Here is a 22,287-nt window from a genome sequence, read left to right as displayed (position 1 = left end):
TGCAAGCAGGCGGTTTAAACTGGCTGCTCATGAACTAATAAAACCACTGTGACTTGTTTATGTGCCTGTATACAAGCTAAACTGTTTCTTTATATTATCAGTCACTCGTTTAGACTGTGCTCTGTTCATGTTGGTTCCTTGCGCAAGTAAAACTTTGCTTTGACTTGAGAGACAACTTCTGACCCCAATTTAGGCTCCAAACTGCTTAGATTTTGTAAAATGTCAAGGTTTGGGTTGAAATTCGACCCTTTTGCAGCTTGTTTTTCCATTTTCTGGGTCACGAGGTCAACAAAGTCCCGCCCCGTCTAATAAAACATCCGATTGGCTGGCTGAAGAAAGCAACAGCAAAGATGCATTGATTCGATTCTTGATATGTTACAAAAAAATGGAATGCAGCAGAAATTTCCTTCAAAACATCGTAGAGAATGAAGTTGCGTTGTATTTTTGGGAGACATGACCAATAAAAACTGCTGATTTGTGGACATTTTTTAAATAGAATTAGTCTGAAAGCACCAAAATCTGCTCCATAAATGGAGCATCATTCTTCTTGATTGCATATGGTGTTTTCTCAGCTGGTTTTAGCGCCTCCTTGTGGCAATAAACCAACAGATGCCCCTTTAAACCTGGCATTTCAAGCATTCGTCTGTTACCAATACGCCGATGTGTTTCTCCTGCGCGACATTTCTACCTCCTGATTGGATATAAACAGTGCGGACAGCGGCGTGTGTTTACAGAAGGGTGTATTTGCTCTTTCTCCAGCCGCTGAAAACCCATTTTGGATGAAACCATTTGATAAATGGCCCCGCTCCTCGGCTAGATTTGGATTAGGCCTGCGAGCCCCGCTGGCAAAGTTATTGCTTTATAATGGGAACATGTAAGCAAAGGCCATGTGCTTTTCATCACTCCAAGGAAAGACGGTTGCACAGGTCAGAAAAGGAAAAGAAAAAAGCAGGATCAAAGATTTACATGCAGCGTGTGATGTTTGGATATGCACAAGTGCTGGCATTAATCTGTGTTTTTGTTGTTTGATTCACATTTCCTCGACCCTCCCTCCTTCTTCTTCCTTTTCGTTGATTGTCGTTTCTGTTGAGGTTACATGAGTCACTTATTCCCCCCGGGGGGTGACGCTGACGGAGCCAAGTTCCCATTGTGTTCATCCCAAATTTCCATTTCAGGACGAGAGCTATTCCAAGCCGTGCTTGGTTAAAAATAAACCTCAAAAAATGAGATGAGCTGTAAAAGAAGAGCTGTGATCTAAGGGAGAGGGGGAGGGGAGGGGGAATGGAGGGAACAGATGTGGAAAAGCTGTTTTTACGCTTCGTTAAACCCGTCGAGATTTTAGCTAAATGTGGCAGACTGTGCGGGAAACTACTCAGAAACCTAAAATTGATACTCAAGAAGACAAATTTGAAGTTTCCACGTCTGATTAACACAGAAGTGTCAAACTAATTTTAGATCAGGAGCCACATTCAGCCCAATTTGATCCCAAGTGGGACCGAACCAGCAAAATCACAGCTTAATAAGCTATAAATAACCACAACTCCAACTGTTTTCCTGTGTTTTAGTGCAACAAAAAGTACATTCTAAAAATGTTCACATTTAAAGAATTGTCTTTTTACAAAACATCGTGAACAACCTGAAATTTCTGAAGAAAAATAAGTTCAGTTTCAACAATATTCTGCCTCAGTTTATCATTTACACATTACTTTCCATATCAAAGTGTCTGCTAAGGAACAAAACATTTAGTCCCAGATATCTGGAACTGATTGATATAGTTTTTTACTTTACAATCAAAATGACAAAAAAAGACAAAAATAACAAAAACAAGATAAAATATTACAAACATGAGATGCAAAATGACAAAAACAAGAAAAAAATGACACAAAACAAAAGAGACTAAAAAATTTGACAAAAATGTTACAAATCGACAAAAAAATGAACAAACGATAAAAACGAGACAAGAAAGTACACAAGTGACACAAATGAGACAAGAAATGACAAAAGCGAGAAACAAAATGACAAAAAATAGACAAACAACACAAGTGAGACAAAAGGAACCACAAAACAACAAAAACGAAAAATGAAATGAAAAAACACGAGACAAAAAGACAAAAAACAGCAAAAGTAAGAAAAAATATTACAAAAATGAGACACAAAGTGTCAAAAGCAAGAAATAAAATGAGAAAAAATGAGACAAATGGCATAAAACAAAACAAAAAATGAGAGGAAAAGTTACAAAATGACAGGAAATGGACTCAAGCGAGACAAAAAAACACAATGACAAAAATGACACAAAACAACGGATAAAGCGAAACACAATGTGACAGAAATAAGACAAAAAACACAAGTGAGACAAAAATGAGAAACAAAATGACAAAAAATGAGACAAAAAACAACAAAAACTAAACAAATGTTACAAAAATGAGACACAAAATGACAAAAGCAAGAAATAAAATGCTAAAAAATGAGACAAAACAAAACAAAAAATGAGAGGAAAAGTTACAAAGTGACAAAAAATGGACTCAAGCGAGACAAAAAAACACACAATAACAAAAACGACACAAAACAATGAATAAAGCGAAACACAACGTGAGAAAAATAAGACAAAAACACAAAAACAAAACACAAAACAAAAACAAAATACAAAAACGAAACATAAAGCGACAAAATCGAGAAACAAAATGACAAAAATGAGACAAAAAAACAACAAAATATTACAAAATGAGACCCAAACGACAAAAGAACAATGAGCAATCTAATATTTTATTTTATGATCAAAACTACCTGTCATTGTCTAGAAATTATTTTAAATTCATAGTTTTGCAAATTTACAATCTGCAGTTAATGTCTTGTCTGGACTTTTTACGCTTTGAGGACCGGATTGGACCCTCTGGTGGGCCATTATTGGCCCGCAGGCCGCATGTTTGACACCCCTGGTTTAACACTTTGTTTGACATAAAGCTTCTACAGAATGCAGTGTGTTGGAAGCGTGACTTGACAGGCTGTTCTCTGTGGTACCCGGACCGACGTGTCGGATCTGGAGCTGGTTTCTTTTCAGAGGTGAAGTGTCAGCCAGCCGGCGCCTCGGCGTTTATATGAGCTTCAGAATTGATTCAATAAATCTGCGAATAGGCGAGGGATAAACAGAATGTGGTCGGCGGCAGGAAGGTGAATCATTCGATGGCTTATTACGGCCACAGCCAGAGCCCTCTCCCGAGTGTTTGGAGCAAGATTTACAATTCCACCTGCTGTAGATCACTGATAATAAGGGGCTGCTGACATGTGCTCAGAAGTTTCAGAGACAGTGCAGGCCTAATATAAGCTGTTACATCTCCTGGTTTGTTCTCACCTTACTTTAACCCTCGTGTTGTCCTGCGGGTCAAAATAGACCTGTTTTAAAGTTTGAAAATGTGGAAAAGATGGCACACATTTTCAACATTTTTGAGAAATCTGTGAACATTTTTTGGCGGAAAAAGAAGAAATGTTGAAAATGTTTCTTTAAGAACATTCACAAAAAAATCAACCAAAATCCAGCCAATTTTGCTGGATTTTGGGTTTTTTTTGTGAATGTTCTTAAAGAAAATCTTAGAAGTTTTGCTGATAAATATGTAATCACTTTAGATATTTCTGGGATTCTTTTGGAAGATTTTTACTCATTTTTTGAAGATATTTCCAAGAATTTCCTGCCAAATTTGTTCTTAGGAACATTTTTAACATTTCTTTTTTTTTCTGCCAAAAAATGTTTTACTGTTTTACTGTGAAAATACTTTTTTTTTCTCACATTGTCAAATTTTAAAATGAGTCAATCTGACCCACAGGACAACACGAGGGTTAACGGCTCAAGCTGACATAAAATAAGACTTTTCAAAGGAAGAAAACATGTGGCTCCATATTTCCTCTTTCTCTGGAATGCCACATTCATATTTACTTCTTAACATTTGATTAATGGGTCATTCTCAGTTAATTTGTGTCCCAACAATAGTCCCACAGCTTCTAAAATCTTAACATTAAGCTGGACATGGGACTGATCTTGTACTGTAACCACGGCTCTTTATTATGTGGAGACACATCTGAGCCGCTGCAAACAGCGAGGACCGGCCCATCGCTCACATCCAGCCACACATTAGCTTCCCTTTATTGACTCTGCTGCAGACCCGTAATGTGTGCCGGAGCCGGCTGAGCCTCGCAGCGCCGCCGGTGTCCTTGTTTGAGGACAAACTCACAGCGGTGCTACCTTTGGCCAAACACACGGTTGTTGTCGGTCTGCTGCAGCTTTGGATGCTTTAAAACGAAACACAAGTGCACAAACTGTCAAGGCTCGATTACTGATGGAGGACACTTTTCACGGCAAAAACTCAAAATCTCACCAAGTTTATTTGTCTTATTTTCAGTCAAAATGTCTCATCCCACTTGATTTAGGATAAATTCACTTAACTCGTGACATTTCAGCAAGATGGAGGGACTTGTTTTAAGACAACACATCTCAAATATCTTCAGTCAAACAATTTTGAAATCATCTTGTTTCAACCCTCGTGTCGTCCTGCAGGTCAAATTGACCCTTTTTAAAGTTTAAAAATGTGGAAAAAAAAATATTTTTACAGTGAAAACTTCTACATTTTAAAACCTTTTTGGGGAATTTAAAAAAAAAAATTGGTTAAAAAAAAGAATTGTTTAAAAAAATGTTTCTTTAAGAACATTCACAAAAAAATCTGATTTATGTGAATGTTCTTAAAGAAAATATTAGAAGTTCCTGATAAATATGTAATCACTTTAGATATTTTTAGGATTTTTTTGGAAGATTTTTTGAAAATGTTTACAATTTTTAGATTTTTTAATTTTTTTTAATTTTTGCTTCTTTCCAAATTTGGGGATTTTTTAAAAATACAACTTTTAAGGGAAACTTTTAAGGAATTTTCTTAATGAAGATTTTGCAAATTTTTAAACATTTGGGGAATTTCTTCGCTGAATTTTCGGATTTTTTTTAGGCAAGGGAGCAATATTTTTTGGTGCCATAAATGAAGACAACAGGAAGGTTAAGACACCTAAGCTTGACAATCCTGGTAAAATACAGCTTAAAATAAGTTTTCCAGCTAATTTTAACATCTCAAGATTCTTATTCTTATTTCAAGAAGAAATCTTACCAAGCCATTTTTCACTTGTTGCACTGGCAGATGTTTTAACTTATTTCAAAGTAAAAGCTCTTTGAATTAAGTTTTTTTCTCTTGTTTTGAGAGGGGCATTTTTTCCAGTGTTGCTACCGATACCTTTTAGTGTCACTCCAGAGTTATTCCTGTTGGGAAATAGTTCCGATTATTTTAACCAAAAATTCTCAATTTTTTTGTCATGTGACTGTTTGTTGAAATACAGTCACTAATGGCTTCACGATTGCATCAAGGAGTGAGGAAATCTTTCCAAAAAAACAAACAACTATTTATATTTTCGGCCATTTTTAAAATGAGAAATGTAAAATAAAGTCATTTTGTTGAAGTGTCACCAGTTTAAGCTTGGATTTGGTTGATTTTCCTGATCAAACCACACATCACACACCATTCAAGGATCATCAAAACGTTGAAAATCCAGTTATTTTCTCCTGTTTTTACGGTTTATGGCTCTGATCAATTGTGTCATTGTTTGGGCGATTTTTAAAAAACAACAAAAAGCCTCTCAAACCTATCGGCAGGTTTCAATTTTTAGACGATAAATGTTCTACAAAGTTCCCCCTCAAACCACTTTCAAAATCTGAAAATGTATGATTTGTATTTTATATAACCACAGCCTCTATAATAAGGTGAAAAAGCATCGTGATAATGATGAATGACATGTTGCTGGAAGATACAATCAGCATGGGGAAACATCTTTGTTCTTTGCAATGAAATGATACTTTCATGTGCCCTTTTTTTTAAATCAATACTTCTCTAGGTGGTGCTGTTTCCATAGAGGTGCAGGATTTTATATTTACAGTGAAAAATGAGCCCACAGTGGGTAGAAAATGAGCAAAAAACGAGGGTTAATTCCACTTGAGTTCAATCTTTTGTTGACTATCAGAAAGTCTGCCATGAAGAAAGTCTGTTTCTATGTTGTGTAGTGATTGGGTTGAAGCTGAAAAGAATGGATGAACGTTGGGTCATTGGGTCCATTCTAATCTTAGATCCTTTCCCTGCCATGCCTTACACCATAACACAGTCTTAGTGTACAAATAGTTCATGGTTGAGTCCTTCATTTTTGAAATCCTATGCATCCTTGACTTACTACAATGATTGGTTTGAGTCAAGAGTCAAGAAATCTTTATTGTCCCCGGGGGGCAATTTTTGGTGCAGCCAGTAGCAAACAACAGACAAAACACAATAAAATGCGATACGCAACAATAAAAATACACAACAGAAACAACAATAACAATAATCAGTTAAATACAATAGAATACAAGATAAATAAAAACCTAAGGAAAGTTAAAATGACCACAGAGCGGACTGCCTTATAAAGGCGTTAAAAACCCTTCTTTGTTAAGAAGGCCAATGGCCAATGGGACCCATGATATTTGAATCTAACTGTCCTACATATAGGCACTTGAAACCTGCGTCTAGAAGGAAGCACCCTGAATTCGGAAGCTAGAGGGTGGCTAGGGTCGAACCGGACGAGATTTGCCTTTTTTAAGGATCTAGTCTTATGTAGGACTGAAATATCAGTTAGTCGAGTGCCAACGATTTTGCTGCACATTCTGACAATACCTTGGAGTCTGTTCTGTTTTTAAGGTTGACTAAGCCAAACCAGCAGATAAAAGCAAATGTCAGAACAGACTCGATAAAACTTGAGCAAAACATATACATAAACTTAGTTTCAACCTTTATATCGTAAATCAATGCTTGTGACGTCGCTTTGGATAAAATGTAATTCCCATCTGAGCTACTTTCACAGCGATGTGCCGTCTACCTTTGCCGTTTCCTCTCATTTGCCCCTCCAGCCCACCCTTCCTCTGCTGAGTGTCAGCATCCAGAGCAGACCTCCCCGGCTGGTGGTGGTGCTGATGATGATGATGATGATGAATGCTCAGGACCTGCTCTCTCCCAGCGCGTTACCTAACACCTAATGCTGGCTATTCATCAGCAGGCTGCTCGCACCGGCCTTAATCCGGTTAGCGGAACAGACGTGCAGCACTGAGGGAACAGAGTGCTCGGGTGTATGTTTTCATCTAATAAAATGCCAATGAAACCCGACTGCGGTGACGTATTCGCTTTGTGGGCAGCGTTGTCAACAAAGCAGCATCTTGACGATCCTTAGCTTTAAAAAAAATAGTGTAATTATTGTTTTCTAATTTGTATTTTAAAGCTGCAGTAATGCATTTTTTGGCCACTTGGGGGCAGCAGGATCAGATGCAATCACAACAAGATTACAAAGTTGTTTTCTATGCTGTCATGGGAGCAAATATGGTATTTTTGTTGTTACATGTAAATCACATGTTTCAGTCATGTGTGACTTCAGTGTTTCATTCCAGTTATTTTTAACAAAAGACTTGCAGTAACATCGAAGAACTGAGATGAAACTAATTCATGATGAGCTCAGTTCCGCTTTTATTTTTTCCACTTAGTATAAAACTCTACAACAAGCACGCTGGAAATCAAACACATTAGGTGTTAGATTTTAAAGCTGGCATGGCTATGGTGGTATTTCAGTTGCATAGCACACATTTGGAGGCATAATCCATCCGTTTTGGAGAAATATATCTAACTCTATGACCACAAAATGCTTCCTTATGTTCAATAGCTTGTCACTAATTTTGCTACCTGGTGCATGGCAGGTAGTTTACATTGGATTTGCTGCATAAAAAAAAAAAATTGGATGATAGTTTGTAGACTAAACTGAAAATGGGAAATTAGAGGCTATAAATGCAAAATATTGATCTAAGCTATTGTAATAGTCTCTGTTAGTCTGACTTTTCTGTTTGAGTGTCATTGAAAAATGAAAACTTTCATTCAAATAGTCATTGTACAAAGCGCTGTGATTATTAATATGGCACGCTTGGAACTCCATACCTGTTCCTTAAATGGAGCAGCACAGTAGTTTTTTACACCGTCAGGTTGATGATTCTTCAAATGAATGACCAGAGACGTTACACCAGGGGCTCCTTTGCATTTTTAGCTGCTTTACCATGCAAGAGTGGTAAAAAATAATTTCGAAAATTCACTTTCATTCCAGTTGAGATTGACTAGACCACTACATCTGTACATTTATGTGTAATTCTACCTGAAACAACTAGAATATCAGCAGACTTATTGGTCTAACTCCTGTTCCTATTCGACATCTGTGACCCTGTTCAAGGTGTGTTCCTGTTCTCTGCTTTCCAGACTGAAGTTCAGCTCCTCTCTGAGTACACGCACAGTTTATCTGCTGGTTTCAGCGCTTATTAGCAGATAATTCATAAATTATCCATTAGAGTTTGCACTGGAGTAATGCTGCTGTTTACACGCATTGAGCGGTGATCAATATTAGTTAATGTTTGATTCACTGTATGTCATGGAGATATCACAGGCATGTGTCGGGACGGGAGGTTAAATCTGCTCTGGTGTGGCGCCTTAGTTCAACTTCAAGGCGTAATTTGGCACTAAATCAGTTTCTGGTGATGTTTATTGGAACTGTTGTTCTTTCTCCCTTTATAATAAGTAACTTGAATCTTTTCCACGGATGTTTCAAGGTCATCAAGCGTCTTTAAAGACTTCACTTTGGATGGAAAAGGTCTCAAATTTTGATATCTTTAACAGAATCTCTGTCCTGTAAATTGCCTTGAAGGTGACAAATAACACCAATGTTGAGCAAAATGTGCCAAAACAAAACTTGAAAATTTCGCCAGTGGAGATGAAATCAGTTGAATTCTGTGTGAAATCAAAGACAAATGGATGCTACAGTGCTATTTGAGAAAGTGTGCCATCAGTGGCGTCTTGATTTTCTGCTACACTGACCGTTGTTTAATCAATCTTGCACCAACCCTGCTTGTGAGTATTTTTGATATCAAGTTTTTTCCTCTAGTGTGCTTTCAACAAATATTTTTCCATCTTGGCTATTGGTTTCTCACACTGATAAAGTTGAGCCAAGTCTGTAGAGTCTCAAGAAGTCGAAGGCAACTGTTCTTTCCTTAATTTTAGTGACTTATTGAGAGCTTGGAAGAATCACAGATGTAGAAAAGCTCATGCAAAATCTGTCTGCGTAGATTCTTAGTCATCTAGGTCTTCAGTAAAAGGCAACTGGACTTCCTTTTAAGAGAAGACATCTCAGCTCTCTTCCAAGAGGCTTTTTCTGAGGTATTTATTCCAACCCCAAAATTACATGGGTAGTTGCTCATTAAATGACTCAAGGTTTCAGTGCTGTTTGGTGTCTGGCCTAAGAATAGCGATGTTTAAATTCTGGGCGCACAAAACAGGTGGAGTTAACAAAGCTATCAGTAGCAGGAAGGGGTTCATGACACCACTTATCAGGTGCTTACTATACAGTCCTGAGATCAGTCATCGATGGGGTATGACCCATGTGATGTGGATTAGAATAAATACATAGGAACCAAAAAACCTCCAGTTGCCTTCCACTGAAACACTGAAATGAAGACAGAACACAGTTTTAAGACAGCAGGGATCACAGTTTAGAAGATGGGGACATATTATAGGTCAAGACCAAGTTGATGACATGAGAACAAAGATTTCATGTCCTAACAGGAAGTGCTACAGTGCAGAAAATATATGCATTGTTGTTATTCTGACAGACGTCTGCTGCCTTCATATTCTACCAAACTGTCCTGTGAACATGTAAAATGTGCCAGACCACAGGCTTTGAAGGCAGTTGTCTCTTGTGTACGTACGTAGTGTTGGGCGACTCAGTTTCCTCAGGTATCATTGATGAAGATGGTTCTATGTTCTCCTTCAGCCGTCTGCGGCGGCGGTTTATTTTCCCCCCGTTTCCAAGCAACTAATGATCCTCTGATGGTTATGAACACTCCTTGTGCTCGAGGAGAAAGGATTCAGTAAGTGTTTTTCCACGTGAAGCGATCATTAAAAGTTGATTTGAAGACTGGCACACTTCGTTAACTGGGAACATGAAGGTAATGCAGCGAGCCTGTTTAATTCTGGTCGTTATTAATGAGTAGATGGGCGATGATGGTGGTTGCTTCGTTTGTCTTGGTTCAACTTTGACCCAGTGTTCTTGCTGTAATTGTCTGCACACGTACCTCTCCTGTACAGACTGTTCTCATGGTGGTTTATTGGCTTGCCAAAGCAGGAAAGGCATAGGTGTAATTGTTAAGATTAATAAAGGCTGCATTCCATTTTGGCAAATGATTCCAGGGTCTTAGAGTTGTAAACGATAGGTCACTGTTATGGCTCACTGGACACTTGATGACACGTTTTTTCATGATAGGAACTTTCGGGGTGCTTTAGAGCAGCCGATACCTTTGTGCGTGTTCCAGTTGACAAAATTACCCCTGTGAAACTTTGATGGATCCCACATCGAAGCAGGACATGGCCGTTCCATCGTCAAGTGTCCTAGATAAAGAACTATTTAGATAAACTATAAGGTTTGCTTACAGCCTGTGGAATCATCTGACCGCTTGCGTTGCCTTTGGATGTGGGGTATACGTCCCAGATGTCAGTAATTACTTTGACGGTTACATAATAAACAGGAATGATGTCCTGAATCTTTAAAGTAACATTCAAAATGTAATAACTACTTATTTTTGATTGAGATTTCAGAAAGATTTATTTCAGAAAATTAGATTAACTTTCATAAAACAACCCTAAAAATTTAAATGGCACCTTAGAGGAATTGTTGATCGTCATCTGCAAAGACTCTGAAGACCACTTTGAGTCTGTCAGAGTATCTCTTGGCTTCATATTTCAAATTTTTTACCTGAAAGCTTGAGATAAAACTTGTGGAGGTCAAAAGAAATGGGCATTTATGATCGCAAGAATGTCTAACTAAAGACATTTGAAGATTTTACAGCATAATCTAATGTTTTAGGCTCTTTTCCATACTCGGAACTAACAGTTACTATGACTCTGCTGCTTTAGTTGTGTTTTGTTCTATTGAGCTGGTGTCAGAGGATAATGAGGCCCATGATGCTATTTACCGTCACATATTGTGGTGTTATGAATACTGTCTCCAAAGTCTGCTCTTTCAGTGGCAGAGGAGGAACTTTTCATCTTTAAGCGTCAGGTATCTGAAGAATTTCCACATTCCTCCCCTTGCATGCCACTAATAAAGTCATCTGTTTGTGTTTTGTGTGTAGGTGTGAGCATGTGCGACTGCCACAAACAGCAGGAGTTACATATGGACTGTATGTAGGAAGATAATTTGCTGTTAGGGTTTGTGGAGGCTGATAACAACCACATGCAAATGAAAAACATTTGCCTACTGGCAGCTGTAAATACTTTGACGAGGAAGGAATACAGTTGTTTCTCTTTAGTTTCAACTAAAGATCAGCAGCCTTGAAATTGGGATTAATGCCAATTAATATTGAGGGAATAATAATTCTTTAAAACAGCACCCATTAAATTAAGGATGAGGCAGGTTTCATTGCAGGTCACACCCCAGAGGCTGCTGCTGTCTCAGTTCTGCTACTAATTGACTGAACTGTGTTCATGTTAGGAAATAGCTGTGTGGGGAGGGGAGCGGTCACGATGTGGTATTTCCCACATCAGCACCCAAAGTCTCAGAAAGCTGAGTGGCAGCAGGTTTAAGGAGTAACCGAATATTGTCTGGACTGGTGTCGCGCAAGTAGGATAAAAGAAAATGGTCAATGGATTCCATTAAAGTGTCAGTAAACGAATAAAACAATCATCCAAGACACAAAACGACTTCATTGTGAGTTTGCTCTACAATATCACACCTGTTACAGATTAAATGTCTATGCAAATACAATCTTACTGTGATTAAGTCTGTAACAGGTCATTAAGATCCAGGTTTGGGGAAATGTTGCGTCTGGCTGTTTGTTGAAGTCTTTCCTCTGAGTTTTTTGAACAGCAGCTGGATTCATATGAGAGAGTTTTCTGCACAACAGTGGTGACTGCCTAAATTAGGCTCCTTATATCTTGCATGCATTTTTATTAAAAGTTTAAAAGCTGTAGACACTTGCGTTTTTTATTTTTATTTTATTAGAATGGCAAATTGGGGCGCCCAGATACCTCAACCGGTTGAGCAGGCGACACATGAACAGGGGCTATAGTTCCTGACGCAACAGCCAGGGTTCAATTCCAGTTCACAACCCTTTACTGCATGTTGTACCCCCATTCTTCTCCCTACTTTCCTGTGTGCCTCTCAACTATGTCGATCTAGTAAAACCAACAAAAGGCCAAACAACTATCTTAAAAAAAACAAATGGCAAATTGGTACTGACTCCTTTTGGTCACTTGGACAAAGCATTTGAGACTTGATGTAAAAGTGATATTGGAGGGTGACTTTGACATGCTTGAGATTATTTTGATGCCATAATGTTCCCGTAAATAATCCCAGGAAAAAGGTTGTGTGTTATTGGCCCTTTGGATGCTCCAACTGTGGGGTGACAAAGTCAGGATAACTATTGTGTGATCTGTCACCTGCTCTGTGCCTGGACTAGACTCCTGAGCTCTAACTATTGACCAGGGAAGCATGTGGATGAGCGGTAATCATGCCTCTGTGGACACAAGTGCATCATGGGACAGGTGATGTGTGTGTAGGTTACTAACCAAACATCATCTGAGCACAACCCTGGGACATCACACGACACACACATACAAACGTCTACGACACAAACAGCTTTAATGAGTGTGTTTCCGCTCATCGCTGGTTTTCTTTCCACAAGCTAACTTTTTCCATTAATATGCACACACATCGAGGTGATTAGGTATTCTTGTGGGGACAGTCGCTGAGATAATGCATTCCCCAGCTCCTTATATTCACCATCACACCTATAAAGTCAGCTCTTAAGACAACTCTAACCTAAACTTCAACCCTAAAACCACAATTAACCCAGAAATGTCTCCTTGAAGGGGTGTGAGGAAGTGAGGAATTTGTTTCTATAATGTTCTCACTCCTAATGGCCTAAAAGTCTGCAAAAGTCAACAAAAAAGTACAAAACTGTGAAAAAGTTGAGATTGTTTTACCAGCAGTAGCTTCATTAGCTAATCCTGCTAGCAGCACGGCTCTACAGACGGCAGCACTTGGATCCAGACAAAGATGGATAAACATGACTCATGATCCCCAGAGGATGAACCCTTATGACTTTGGTGAAGCCCTGACTGTATTTTTAGTACCACCACAAGGCAGATTTTGGGGTTAGAAGCAGAGTGGCCTAACCTACAAAAAATCCGAACTGATTTTTATGTAATTTCTGTAATATTTTAGATTTTAGTGGCAAAATGGTCTAACCCTCAATTCAAATATAGCACTAAAGTGGCGCTTGGAATGTTAGACCATTCTTGAAAGCACAAAACTTTAAACCCCACCTCTAGAAGAGGTGATCACTCTGCTCCAAAGCCTTCACATGAAAAAGATTCTAAAAGGTGAATGTGAAAGTACCTTTAACGGCCAGCAGAGGGCAACTACTCTAGTTTCATACTGGACTCTGATTGTATGGAACTCTATCAGAAGATAAACCTACTTTTCACTTTATTTGCTACCTCGGTAAACATTTTTCTAATGGATTTATGGTCTCTATGGCAAGCTTAAAGGCTTTTTGAATACAGTATGATGTTCATTTTGTACATTATGGTCCCATTTAGAGTAAAACAGACAATAAAGAAGGGTATGCTTTGGGACATGGCTCCCTTGTGATTGACAAGTCACTGCTGTCGCTGTTATGAACCCATTTTTTCTCCAGAACTCCAAAAAGTAGGTCAGACCACTCTGCTTCTAAACCCTTCAATTGTTGGGTGAATTGTTATTGACTCTGGTCCACATTTCTATGTCCCCTTCAGGATCATTTGTTAAAGTGACTGTCATAATTTCTACTCTGATTTATGATCAAATACCTGCAAAACTTAAGGCCAGTATCACCATGGTAACAAAATAAACTCATGTTATCATCGGTGTTATCACGTGGGCCATAAATAACATGTATATAGACTCTTGCTAACGTGCTGTTTGTACGGACCCATTTCAAACATGCTAAACTTGTTGACTGAGGACATTAAAGGTGTCGGGACAAACTGCCTCTAAGTCCATAAAAGAGCTGTTGTAATGTCAGCTTTAGGTACATACAGCTGTTATACTGAGCCCTATTTATGACTGTGTTCCTTTGTATTTTGTAGAAATTGTGGCTTTCAAAGTATGCTGGATTAGCTATTAGCAGTAATCACTGCATTCCTGTTACTGAGGGGAAAATGCGTTGATTTCCCCCTGATAAATATCCAAGTCTATGACACACCATATGTCATTCTGTAATTTGCATTGTCTTTAAAATTCAGTCAGGAATAAATTATCAGGGACCACACTGAATATTTCATCCCCCACCTTGTCTTCATGCTAATCCTGTCCAACTAGGGCGTTAGTCTTAAAAATATTAGACATGCACGCCAAAAATTGGAAAATTGACACATGTTGCAGCTCCCATGACCTCAATGGAAATTCACAAACTAATGACAGTTTTAATATGAACTACTTTAAAGAGTCTCTGCCTCTTTGGGAGAAGATGTCTTGCTGGTGTTGTCAAGTGGCAGACTAGAGATGTAAATAAGATACAACAGCAAAACACAAACAGCACCGTTTTCCATCAAAAATGTGGAATTAAACCAAACAGCTAACATAATTTATGGAAATCGACTATTTCAATCCTTGGATATTTCAATGCCAGGACCAGACTCTTACAAAAAAACAACAACTGGTGGCCCATTTACTAAAGAGGCCACCTGGTACTAATATGAGTAAAATGGATGTGGATTTGTTACGATCGTTTCTGATGCATCAGATTTGACAGAGTTTTAATAACTCTTGTGTTTTTGGAGGCAATTTACTGTCTAATTTACAGCTTTGATTAAGGCTGGAGTTAAAATGTCTGTTTTTATCTCAGTCTGGACCCAAGATTGTTTATTTTGGCCTGACAGCTTTGCAAATGCTACTGCAAGCTCCAATCCTTGATTAAACCCCTAAAAGCTCATCTGTTTATCAAGATTACGTCAATGTTTTTCAATAAATGATCCCTTACTGCCTTAAAATGGCATACATGTAAAACTACACTGTTGCTTCTTCTACAGTGGGAGTATCTATGAAGTCTTTGCCTCATTCTCCACCTACCCCTCCACTGTTTGCTGCAGATCAAGCACACCTGCTCACCCATGGCTCTGCTCAAACACTGTAAAAATGCTGCTTACTGCACAATAGCAAGGTGTAATATCGGTGTAAGTCAGCCAAACATGTTCAAACCGAAATGGGGATCAAGAATACTGAAAGTCTCACCCTGCAAGACAATTAATTCTTGTGTTTGAGACTTTACACTGCAGTTTCAAGTAGGAACTTTCATCCATGATGTGTCTTCCAGCATATAAAAAAAACACCATATTGAAAAGCTAACAAGGTGAAAAGCTTGACTTTTATTGAAAGGGGGGTTAAAGGACATTATAATGTGCCAACGATGCCAAAAAGATGGGCTGGGGGTCAGTGGCATTCGACCAAAATCGGATCGCTTTTGGATCTAATTTGGTTTAGCAGCATTTGCAAACAGCTAAAGTTCAGTTCTTAAAACTTTTTCTCACTTTTGCTCATCAATGGTTTCCAACTGAGTACACCAGTGATGACATCAATGTGCCGATAAATAAGTCTAAGGAAAGATAAAAGATTAAATAGGTAATTCTGGACCCTAACCCTTCCTCTAAATGCTGTACAGTATGTACCGAAGAAATCGATTCTTCTTTTGGGCTAAAGTCAGCACGTCTTACCTTCAGCGTATGCTCACTTTGATGGCCACAACTGCCATGACGAATTATGGGTTTTTATCCTCAGAAAACAAACCATCATGCAAGTATCCTCGCGCCAAATTCGACCAAGAATCAGTGTGACATCTCATTTCTGCAATTATCTAACAAAATCCAAAGTTCAGAATGAGGCCACTGAAACAAAATGCCGCAAAATATGAGGTGAAATCCATGTGCATTATCATCGCCAGCTGATAGACGCATTCCTTAGGGGAGCATCTACTGTAGGGCCATCTACGATGAGTTATAGGGGCCATTATGGCTGTGGAAATTGCCATAAATCTGGAAAGCAATAGAGATCAGGGCAAACATCTTTTATGAGAGACAGATGAACAGGGAAAAGAAAGCATTTCCTGGCATGAAGCAAAAAGCCAAAGTCATCAGGGAGACACATGATAGGACGGAGAGCATTGTTGCTTCACATATTTGTGGCAGTTGTGTATCATTTATGCTTCAAAGTACATGCTAGGCTTTAATCCCAGAAACTCCAAAGGGGGATGTGGGTCAGCTCTTTGGCAAACAATACATTTCGTAAAGCTCACCCAAAAAAGACGGTCTGTTTGATTCAATAGCGTTCAGGTTCAAGGATGAAAAGTTGGAGACCAAAGGTTGGTCAGAAAAGTCCGATCCAGCTGCCTCAGCAATGCCGACCTCTCCAAGGTTCCACCCGAGATGACCAAAAATGTTTGTTCTCTCTTCCACTCCGGGAACACACAGACCTTTTCACTTGATTTCACAGTCATGAAAAAGTGCTGCATGTTCCCCGAGCAGGGATCTCACATCATTACCGCTTAAAGTTTTCAAGGTGACGCAAAGTTTCTTTCCAGCTGGACCATCGAATTTAATCTTTTTTAAAAAAAATAATTTTATTGCCTTGTGTGATTTTCCAGAGAGAACGTTGGCAATGTCCCGCTTCTTAAACAATGTGTTTGAAACCAGTCTGCGGCTTTCCCCTCATATGGTTTTCTCTTCGATTTCTGAAGGTCTGAAATGAGTTTGGGAGCAAGATGATGCTCGGCCGTCACTTTCGATCAGTCTGGTGATAAATCAGCAGCTCAGCTGACATGAGCCGTCTTCGAAAGAATTGTACCGGTGCTGATTTACCTTCTGCTCCGACACTGAGACGCATGTCAGTCGTAGAATATAAAATGGGGAGTGCAGTCGAAATGGCAAATCTCTTCTCATCAGCAGAACTGTGACACTGAACTCATCTGCATAATGCTCATCAAGAAGCTAAGAAGCCATGCAAATGGATGATAATGTTTCAGCTGGGTGCCTGTCATCATGCACCGTTTATCTTCTGTGGGGGCAGAGAGGTAATTAATTAGAGCATCATTCAAAAAAAAAAAAACTCTGCCGACTGAGAAAAGGATGCAAAGTTCAATTGGAGACGTTTGTGGCTCTGGTGAAATGGGTCGCTTACTGTCCATGCATATAAGACAGGTAAAATAAGTAGCAGAGTGTGTAATGTTTTTAAGAAATGTGAGGTTTGAACAGCATTTTCCAGTAGCAAACTATTAAATTGTATTGGAACTGGGGGACCACTGCTTATCAAGCAGATTTCAGCTACTAGCTAGATTTGAGAAAGTTGCGCGAGCTAATATTGTACACTTACAATGCTGATAAATATGATCTGCATTTAACTTTGAACAAAATCTATAAAGTAGTTAAAGAACTGTGTTTAAATCTGGAGACTCTGGTGGCCACTCCATTATCTGAAGTCCACCGTCTTTTTTTGTTTCTCTATGGTATGTTTGGCAGAGCCTGGAGGTATATTTTGGGTCATTGTAGGTGGTTTCCACTGCAGAAATTCAATGCAGGAGCAAAGTGGTGCTGTGATTGTCACTTTTAGCCTTACTGTTTCTATTGTGGTGTAGGATCTGACAACTCTGAGTGTGCCAAAACAATAGGAAGCTGTATTTACTAAACATAATGTACGGTAGTCTGGTCAAAAGGTCAAGGAAAGTGTTGAAAATTAAACAATACAGGAAAAACAACTTCAATGTTGGCCCATAGCTGCTCAAAAATGGCACATTTTGGCAGCACAACTTCACCTCTTTCTCTAGACGAGGTACAATCTTGCCTCTTTATATATGGTACTAAATTCACATCTTCATCACACCAATCCTACCACCAAACAGCATGGCGATCTACTCTATATGCTCTCAAAACTGCAAAAAAACCATCACTTTACACACGACAAACTCTTTGGCATTTAAATGCCCCACTTAGCGCCAAGCATCTTAATTGCCAGCTGTATTAATGCCTTTTACTACAAAAGAAACACTCGTGAATAAAGCAAAACCCCTCCACTTGGTCTAGCCCAGTGATGTCACTCTGACATCACCAGTACTATAAATCCAGGAAGTGCTGGGCAGCCCATCCCAAACACCAGTCCTGTATGGTGAGTATGAACAAAGGAACAAACATTTAAACCACATTTGACCTGTAGCTTAATACAGGATAAGTGAAACTAATTAATTCCAGTGTGTTTGCTGGAAATGTACTATATAATGGGTGTAAACTACAACATTATACGAACACAAAGAAACTTTAGATAGTGTGCGCTGCAATGTTGTATGAGCATGGTCAAATTTAAGCAAAGTGAGAGCAGGAAATGTTGGTTTGTTGTCGTTTTTGAGTTAAGCCAATTAGAGTTTGCCTTCTCCAAGTTTTACTCATCAGCAATGAGACCCACACAGCAGCTTTTTTTAGAAGCATCAACCGTTTTTCTCCCCTTAAAAAGGCACAGTGATGGTGCTTGCAGCTGGAACCCGCATAAAGGTTTGGGCTGCAGTGGAAAACAACTTATTGTTGCTATAGGATAAACCCCTGACCAACAAGGTGTAGACCAATGAGCGCTGTGCATGTTACATTGTGGTGATCCTTTGATCCAGGATGGTATTTACCGTTGGTATGCATGGTGGATTCTATGTTGAAGATGGTGATCTTAGAGAGGAAAACACTGCTACATGAAGAGGACATTGTATCGGCAGAAAAATGGCGCTCGTTGTCCTTTCTGAATTAAACCATCAGTAACGAGACCCACACGGCAGTATTTTTAGAAGTAACAACCATTTTTCTCCCCTTAGCGGCCTTGAAAGATGTTCTGTTAGGGTGGTTCTTGCAGATGAAACATGTAGAAAAATTTGGGCTGCCCTAAAACAGCTAGCAGCAGAAAACAGCCTTTTGTTGCTGTAGGAGGAACCCCTATAGATCAAACGGTGCTCTGCATGGGGCATTGTGGTAATCCTTTGGTCCAGGGTGCTCGTTACCAACTCCTTGATGAAAAAGTCCATCTCATAATGTCTTTTTTTTGACAACATCACACAATGTTGATCCAGCAGCTTACTCAACAACCTGAAAAACCCTCCATGACGAACTGAAGATGTCAAAATTGAAGTCATGAGTATCTCGTTCCAGTCTTCAGTGTTCCACTGGCAGGGCTTCAAGGCCCAGGTGAGGCTCTTTTTCTTGTTTTGACACTTTAGTGATGGCTTTCTTCATGCGACTCGATGTGCCAAACTGGCAGCTCAGAGTCTTGAAACTGGTACTTTGACCGCTGTAATGCTGAGCTCAAAGCCGTTCTCCCGTTGGCCTGTCACACAAGCTCAGAAACTCCTTTTCTGATTGGGTTGCGGCTTTGGATCTGCTAGTCCTATTTCTGTCAGTTTTCCATGTGCTTTTCGTTGGAAGAAACTTGAAATCTCGGACACCTTGGCTTTCTTTGCCGTTCCTCTACAGGAAAGATCTGACTTTGTCATATAAGAACTGCCATCATTTAGTTGCACATTGGTTCTCCATTCTCCAAAGTGGTTGCTGTGGCTCTCTTGGATGCCATAATGACGGGTCAGACTCTGCATTTTACTGATGCCAAAATGACTGTTGTGTGGTTTTTCATTGAACTGCTTGCATATAAAAAAACTGGAAAGACTGGGGTGCTTGGAAGCTTTTGTCCTACTGTATATATGATGGCCTGCATATGTTACAAGACAGCAGACAAAAAGGGAAATGAGGCTCACAGTAAAGTAGTCAAAAGTCATGTTATTGTGTTTTCTTAGCTGACTTACAGCTGCTAATAAAGGTTGTTGCTAGAGGTACGGACCCGTACCCGTAGCCTGTGGACTACGGATACGGCACTTTCCATTTGCCAATCAGATACGCCAGATCTGGTCACGTGACTCCCGGTAGACGCTAGTGGTACGGACCCGTAGCATCGGTACTACAGGTACGGACCCTGTTTGACCTGACCCTAACACTAACCTTAACCCTAACCTTTGCTTACCTTTCAACAGTTTGCAGTGGTTAGCAGCTTCTTGACTCGGAGACTCGCGTACGGGTCCGTATCTGTCTGGCAAATGGAAAGCGCCGTATCCGTAGGCCACAGGCTACGGGTACGGGTTCGTATCTGTAGACACTACCGCTAATAAAACTACAAGAATTGCCAGCCCCCATGTTCTAGGGGACTGAAGAAACTAGCAAACACTGGGCAAAATGCACAACAGGAATTTGGGTGAATCATCCGGTTTATCGTTCAAATTTAATAGAAACACAGAATGCCATAAAGTCATCTCTAAAGCAGCAGAAACATCTCAGTAATTTCCTATTTCTCTAACCTGAGGCCGCTTCAGAAACAAGTTTCGCCGTCTTTCTTTGTCATTCTAATTTCCATATTTTTTCCGCTCGGCGCTGTCAAAGCTGCCAAAGTGCACTCGCAGCAGGAGAATGATTTATACTTTACTACAAACAGAAATTATTTTCCTCGTCTTCTTTTAGCTGCTCAGGAAATTGCTTTTTTTTTTTTTTTTTTTTTGTTCGAATGGATTGGGAGCATCAGCGTTGACCCTTACATTCATCTGCTGCGTTCAGACTCTCCTGGGATGCCGCGTTTATGCAGCAAGAAAGTGGTGTTTGTTGGGATAATATGCCAGAGTGTTTTAGTCTGGTGCTTAGTTCCACCGCAGAATGAGGACAGAGTATGTCAGTTATTTTTTCATTTTGAGTCATTGTCACTCTGGTTGTACTATTGAAGGCATCCTGACAGACTTTCTAAGAGAAAAGGCTTCCATTTGAGCTGGAAGGCAACCGCTCTCTGTCGCTCTCCTCTTGTGAGATTTATTCCCGTTGTCGCTGCTCTCTGCTGACACTGTGCAGACTCACATCTGTGTTTCCTCAAACATTTGCTGCATGGAGGGAAGCCATTAAACATAGCTCTGCCCACAAACTGCCCTGTTTTCAGGACCTAAGGTGATGCTGAAATGAAGGCTTTTATCTCCTCAGATGAATGTTTTTGAGGCTTAAAGCTCCTGGCAGGGCCGAATAGACGGTGTTTTTAGCTCTTTGGCTGCGACCACTTGCGTAAAGTGATGGATTTTTAGCAACTCAGAAAAGGGTATGGAGTGTATCAGCCATGTTTAAACATCAGTTTTTTTGGACAATATCAAGCAGTGATGGCAGGCTGAGAGCTGACTGTTGTTCAGATATGGCTGATGGCCCGCTCAGGTTTTTATTTCCTTCCTTCGTGTTTCAGACTTGTTTACTGTCCGGCTCCAGACGGGAAAGCCTCAAGGCAAAGTCCACTCATACAGCGAAAGAATGAGCAGAAATATGTGCCCACCTTTTATTTCTGCTCACTATGTGTGTGTTTGTGAGAGAAACCCTACCGCTGAATCATATGTGTGCATGCCTGTTTGCTTTTGTTACAGTACCTTAGGTGCATCATTGTGTTACATAAAGCCTGAATGTGTGTGTTTGTCTTCATCCAATACGGGATTTTGTGATTTGAATAACATGCTAATACTGATACAAATACGCATCTAAATATGTGTATTATTTGTGTTTTTTGTTCTTGCGGTACAATGGATGTTTTCTCATTAAAATGACAGATTCTATGCTGTAATTGTAGGTATGTACACAGACAGGTAACGGTGTCCATGTCCTCCATGTTGCTGAATTAGCTCTGACCTGTTGGGCTATGGACATGGAACATGTATGGGTGTCTGGGATGAAGACATAGGCATTGGAAGTCCTGTAGGGTTTGGATCTGGCTTGTTTGGATGCATTCCGCAGATGCACAATGATGAAATTTGTTGTTCACCTGGAGCCCTTTCTGATTTGTGGTGTTGTGTGCTCTGCGGAAGGAGGTTGCTGACAGTGGGAAGTGCTGTTGCCATGGAAAGGTGTACCTGGTTTTCAATAATGCTGAGGTGGGTCGTACGTAACGTCTACGTAAATGCCAGGAGCCAAGGTTTCCCAACAGAACATTGTGTTGTATCAAGAGGATTGATTTATAGTTCAAAGTATAGTTCAGGATGAAGAGGTCTTCGACAATGTCTGAGCGTTGAATCAGTAAGGTTGTGTAATAGTTGTG

General features: G+C 39.7%; 1 protein-coding gene across 1 annotated transcript in view; it reads left to right on the top strand.

The window, feature by feature from the left end:
* The window catches only part of pde5ab (phosphodiesterase 5A, cGMP-specific, b), a 100,530-nt gene that overhangs the window by 1,878 nt on the left and 76,365 nt on the right, over nucleotides 1-22,287 (top strand). The window lies entirely within an intron of this gene.

This window comes from Acanthochromis polyacanthus, chromosome 23, assembly GCF_021347895.1.
Source record: "Acanthochromis polyacanthus isolate Apoly-LR-REF ecotype Palm Island chromosome 23, KAUST_Apoly_ChrSc, whole genome shotgun sequence".
Classification (NCBI taxonomy): Eukaryota; Metazoa; Chordata; class Actinopteri; family Pomacentridae; genus Acanthochromis; species Acanthochromis polyacanthus.
The sequence above is the reverse complement of the archived record's forward strand: the minus strand, read 5'-3'. Positions and strand labels throughout refer to the sequence as shown.